This window comes from Rattus norvegicus, chromosome 3 (assembly GCF_021556685.1).
Source record: "Rattus norvegicus strain SHRSP/BbbUtx chromosome 3, alternate assembly SHRSP_T2T, whole genome shotgun sequence".
In the NCBI taxonomy this organism is placed as follows: domain Eukaryota; kingdom Metazoa; phylum Chordata; class Mammalia; order Rodentia; family Muridae; genus Rattus; species Rattus norvegicus.
Window position 1 is genome coordinate 116,122,674 of NC_141536.1, and position 5,954 is coordinate 116,128,627.

Genomic DNA, 5,954 nt, shown 5'->3' on the forward strand with positions numbered 1-5,954 from the left:
CTAGATCTGAGGTCTAGGTTCACAGAGACTGAATGCTTGAACCTATGAAAGAAATGAAACATCTTTTCTAAACCAAATGTGGTGGCCCATTTCTGTAAATCCCAGCATTTGAGAAGCTAAGGCAGGAGGTTGACCACACTGGAAATCCAGTCTCAAAGCAAACCAAAACTCCATCAGAGATGTGGAGTTATGCTGACCTTTTTGTAATTTCTTAAGTTACATATTAACATGAATATTGAATTTATAGCTCTGATATTTTTCAACATGAGCATTTAAGGTTATTGATATCCAAAGAGCATTTATGATGCAATAATTCCTGTCGTTGTTTTCAGTTCTGCATACTAAATGAGCTTCTCTGTGGATCATTGATATGAGTCATTTAAAAGGAAAGTCATGGCTTTCCAAATATGGTGACTTTCCACTGTTCTTGGCTGATATAGTCTAACTTAACTGAATTGCGGTCAGAGAATGGCATCAGTGAAATATTCTTTGAAGCCTCTCTTTACACATGCACATGAAATTCAAAACAGTTTGGACGTCAGACTCCTGTGTCACAGTCTACGGCTGTCCACAGGGTAAGCTGATGGGCAGAGTTCAGTGAACTCTGTGGATCTTTGATGTGGATCCACTTGACCTAAGCACTACAGAAATGGTGTGAGAATGCCTACGTTGTGGCTTCTCCCTTGAGGTTCTGTCCATTTTAAGAATTCTTATGCTCACATATGTAAGATAAATAAATCTTAAAAAAAGAATTTTGCTAAACTCCAAGTTATGTTCCTTTGTGTTTGGTTTTCACTGTTCTCTCTCTCTCTCTCTCTCTCTCTCTCTCTCTCTCTCTCTCTCTCTCTCTCTCTCTCTCTCTCTCTCTTCCCTCCCTCCTTCCCTCCTTCCCATCCTAATCCTTCTCCCTTCCCCACCCCATGTGTTTCATTGAGGACTGAACCTAAGAGCACTCCTTGTTTGTCAGGCCAGCCTCTGAGCCAAACCACCCACACAGACTCTGATGTCCCCTTACACAAGGCACTGGGTATCAGGCACAAGGCCTGAGAATCCAGACACTTCTCCCAAGCAAATGCAAGCAATTCTGCCCTACTTGTTCATGGCCTCATGGGGGCGCTAGAGATATATAGGCTGGGAAGGTCCAGGAAGGGAACTGACTCCATTTACCAGCTACAGGAGAGTCCTTGTCCATACTGACCTCTCAGTGTGCCTACTCTAAGGTCACCTATACTCCACCTGTGCCCCTCACCCATTGCTCTTTTTTTTTTTTTTTTGTTTCTTTTTTTCGGAGCTGGGGACCGAACCCAGGGCCTTGCGCTTCCTAGGCAAGCGCTCTACCACTGAGCTAAGTCCCCAGCCCCTCACCCATTGCTCTTAAAACCTAATAAACTCACTGGTTCCCCCAAGTAAACTTTAGTAGAATTATACCTGATTTTCCACTGGGACCTTAAGAGGTGCAAGTTCAGCTCATATTGGGCAGCTCAGGACCACCTGTAACTTCAGCCCCAGGAAATCTGACTCCCTCTTCTGCCTTTTATGAGCATCTGTATGAATATGCACGTACACATAGACAGATAAATAATGAAATTAATTTTTTAAAAGACTTCATGTATTCTATGTAAACAAGCCATACCCCCAAACTGTATTTATGTTCCCGGTGTAATTAACCTTTTATTGTAATGTCCCTCCATCTCTTAAAATGCTCTTGCCTTCAATTCCTCTTTCCCAATGTGATCCTGGCCACAATTCTTTTCTTTAGTTTGTGTAAATATATCACTTTTTCTTCTTCTTTAAATCCTTCTGGAAATTAAATATTTAGTTAAATGTTCCTTATTAATAATTTAAAATTGCATTTCCCATTATCAATTCTGACGCTTCTTCCCCACATGAAACAGTTTAGTTATTGGTATTCTGTGCGTTTGATCTTAATCTATATAATAACTAATGGTCTGCTATATCTGTTATAATAATCAGTGGTTTAGAATATTTTGGTTGTTTTGCTTTTGCAGAATACTTACATTTTCTCCTATTTTTATTTTTCTCTGGATTTTTTTTTTTTCTTTTCTTTTTTTCGGAGCTGGGGACAGAACCCAGGGCCTTGCGCTCGCTAGGCAAGCGCTCTACCGCTGAGCTAAATCCCCAGCCCCTTTCTCTGGATTTTTTGATTGATTACATTTTTCCCCTCCAGCCTCTATTTTATATATTTTCACGCTTATCATTAAATCATTAATGCCTAAACTTTAATTTGCCCTTTGTCAATGATTTGACCTTGTTGAGCTGTTGTATGTGTGTTGGTGGGGAGATAGTGTAGACACACACACACACACAAAAAGCTAATTTCTCACTTTAACAATCAGGTTTCGGGGTTGGGGATTTAGCTCAGTGGTAGAGCGCTTGCCTAGGAAGCGCAAGGCCCTGGGTTCGGTCCCCAGCTCCGGAAAAAAAAAAAAAAATCAGGTTTCAACCCCTTAGCACTTGGCTTCAGTGCCTGTCTATTCACAGATGGAGCCCAGGCCAATGGTCCAGGAGATAATCCCACCCTCCACTGTCATAGAGGAACCCACTCCCCCATCAGCGTTGTGGCTCTTCTAGGAACTTGCCCAACACCTCCTTTGCAGTATATTTCAAAAAGTTTTTTTTTTTTTTAAGATTTATTTATTATATATAAGTTCACTGCAGCTGTCTTCAGACACACCAGAAGAGGGCATCATATCCCATTTCAGATGGTTGTGAGCCACCATGTGGTTGCTGGGAATTGAACTCAGGACCTCTGGAAGAGCAGTCTTAACCGCTGCGTCATCTCTCCAGCCCCGTTCTGTTTTTAAATCATTGGTAAATCCTTTTTATTGTTCGTAGAGCTGGGCTTCCAAGTGCTGTTTTGTATGGCACACAAAGAGAAGGCACACCAAGACTCACTCTACCGCATGACTAGGACTACCTGAAGGCTTTGAAAATGAGCCAAGAAGCGATCTCACAAGAAGATAAAAATTAGCCTAGGAACAAAGGTTAGTATATGCTTCTAAAGGAGGTTGGGCAACCCCGAGGCATCTGAGTGAGTCTGCTGAACTCATGGTAGTGCTTCGGGGGAGGTTAAAGGTAGGAGCCTCACCGACTGAATAAGGGTCAGAGATTCCTGGGATGCTAGTGCAGGGTGGGGGTGGGGTGGGTGGGGTGGGTGGGGTGGGTGGGGTGGGTGGGGTGGGTGGGGTGGTGTAAATCAGCAGGTTTTCCGGGCAGTCAGGTGGGAACACAGGCTTTATAGGTAAGTCAGAGCAGTCTGAGGATGACTTGTAGAGAAGTTCTACACTAAATAAAAATGTGACAATAGCTGACTTTGGCCTCTTAGAGCACACTTGTCCTCCCAAGTCAGTGGTCGTTCTTAAAAGGCCAGAGGCAGTGAGGAGGGTGTGGTGGTCCGCTCCCTTAAGCCCAGCATTTGAGAGTTAGAGACAGGAGAGTCTCTGAGATAGATAGAGGCCAGCCAGGACTACATAGGAAAACCTTCATACACACACACACACACACACACACACACACACACACACACACACACACACACACGGAAAAGGGAGGGGAGGGGAGGGAAGGGAAGGGGGAGGAGCCAGATTTAGATCTACATCCTTCGGTTCTGTCCCTGGGACAGAGAATTACGAAGCTGCTTTGTACTATTCCTAACCAGTACCCCATTCTTTTTTTTTTTTTTCCCAGAGCTGGGGACCGAACCCAGGGCCTTGCGCTTGCTAGGCAAGAGCTCTACCACTGAGCTAAATCCCCAACCCCCAGTACCCCATTCTTTTGTGCTTCTTGTATGTGCTAAATTGAACTAAATTACGTGATGTTAAACTTCCCACCAACTCCAGAAAAGTTATAAAAATCAAATATTTCCTTCATTCTGAAAATGCCCCCTTACTCTCTCAACTCTCTCTCTCTCTCTCTCTCTCTCTCTCTCTCTCTCTCTCTCTCTCTCTTCCCTCTCCCACTCCCTCCTTCCCTACTTTTCTTATTCCCACACTTGATGAAATTGATGAAATACTTAAGGTTTTACAGGGAAACCTCTCTTTCCCTTTAAGGCCCTGTTAAGATGAATCCAAGACTCCTATTGTTCTCTTTCTAACGCTTTGCTTTCCTTTCTCAACTGGATCAACCCTCAGTCGTCCCCCCCCCCTCAGTTATAATCATGTGTGTGCTTGTGTGGGTTTGACATGTGAGTACAGGGCTCGGGGTGGCCAGGAGATGGTGTCTGATACCCTGGATCTGGAGTGTGGATTCTGGGAACTGAACTTGAATCACTCAAGCCAGAGTGGTACTGCTTTTAACAGAGCCGGCTGCCCACCCCACCCCTCCCTTTTGTCTTATATCTTACAGTCTCATAGCAGAGAGATGGTTGAGTTTTGGAAGAGAAGCTGAAAGGCTTGTAAGAGGAAATCAGGGGCCATAAAGGAATGAACCCTGAGAATTTTGTTTTCCTGGGAGTCTAGTGCTGGAGAAGAGAAAGGCAAAGCCCCAGCTCCAGCCAGAAGAAGACTTTGCCTTGCAAGGAAAGATTTCACTCGGTGCTGACATTTGTCTCACAGTTCAATGGCGCATGCACATTCTGCCTCTCGTGTCATCTTTGCTGTTGCTGTTGTCTCGCTATGCAGCCCAGGCTGTCCTCACACTCACTCTGTAGCCCAGGCTGGCTTTGAACTCACAGAGATCTACCTGTCTCTGCCACCTGAATGCTGAGATTAAAAGTGTGTGCAACCGTGCTTGGCTTGTTTTATCATTAAAGAGAATGTTTAACACTGGTGCAGTGAACGTAGAAACTTGGAGGGTATTTTTTTCTCTGTGTTGGTTAAAGTGACATATAAATCCATTTTTTTCCTTATTAGCTTCTGTCTCCTCATTTCTTCTGATACACGGGCACCTAATGGCAACCAGTGTGTGGACACAATCGACTGAGAGCAAAAGTAGCCAGCCACCTTCCTCTCATTCAGAATGCACTGCCTCAGCTCATCCTGAGTGCCAGCACAAACCCCAGAGCTTACATTCTAGAAAGGGCCCCAGCCACCATGCCCCCTTGAACCCAGTTCCTATGGGGTTGCAGACCCCTTCATGCCACCTATGAACCCAGATCCTCAGAAATGGGCTCCTTAACGGCTCTTCTACTGACACTTGGGACACAAGATTAAAAGGGGCAAAACCAACAAAAACAAAACAAACAACAACACTAGGTCCTTGACATCATCTCCAGGTCCTTGACAGTGTTAATCCCCGTGCGGCATGATGGTGTTTTAGGCCAGTGAATGCTCCTCTATCCAACTTTACATTTTGCTCACTTGATAGCAGCATGAGAAGGAAGAGTCCCAGAACCCTCGGAGCCCACTGGAAACATTGCCCACGTCCCATGGTTCCTCTTTGTAGAAAATCCAGAATTTGCTAAGTGTCCAGACAGCAATAGGGCAGCTACTGAATGCATGAAGGATGCATTTGGCCAGGGAGGAGATGTGGAACCCTTGTTTTTATATAAGCAGATAAATCTTGGATAATCAGGTATATCCAATCCCTGTGGCCTTTTCACAGGGTAACACCCAAACAAAAAGGACCAGAGGGGAACAATGTGTGGTGCACGGAGCCCCCTGCCTTGCTCACAGTTATGAAGTGAGGGGGACACGATGGGAGGATGGATACCGGAGGTGTTAGGGTCTGCCTCAGTAGTCCTAGAAAGGCAGGTTTGGCAAAGCAAGAAAAGGACAATAAAAAGTAAGAAAGGGGGGTTGTTCGCTGTGTCACATTGGGAATTAGCCTGGAGGAGCGGGCGATGATACAGATGTCCTATCCACAGCTGGGCACTCACAGTTTCTTGTTCTCAGCATTTTGAAGTGTTTAGTCTGTGTGTTGTTCACTACCCTGTTCAATAAGAAGCTTCTCAGCACAAACACATGGCCGTAACATAAATACTCAGAAGACAAGTT

At 44.8% G+C, this 5,954-nt stretch overlaps 1 long non-coding RNA gene across 1 annotated transcript; it reads left to right on the forward strand.

Annotated features, from left to right (window-relative positions):
• The first annotated feature begins 2,856 nt into the window (after nucleotides 1–2,856).
• LOC120101659 (uncharacterized) lies at nucleotides 2,857–4,748 on the forward strand. Its single transcript, XR_015683790.1, has 2 exons — nucleotides 2,857–3,005; nucleotides 4,366–4,748. It is a non-coding gene; the product is annotated as an uncharacterized LOC120101659 (long non-coding RNA).
• The last annotated feature ends 1,206 nt before the right edge of the window (nucleotides 4,749–5,954 follow it).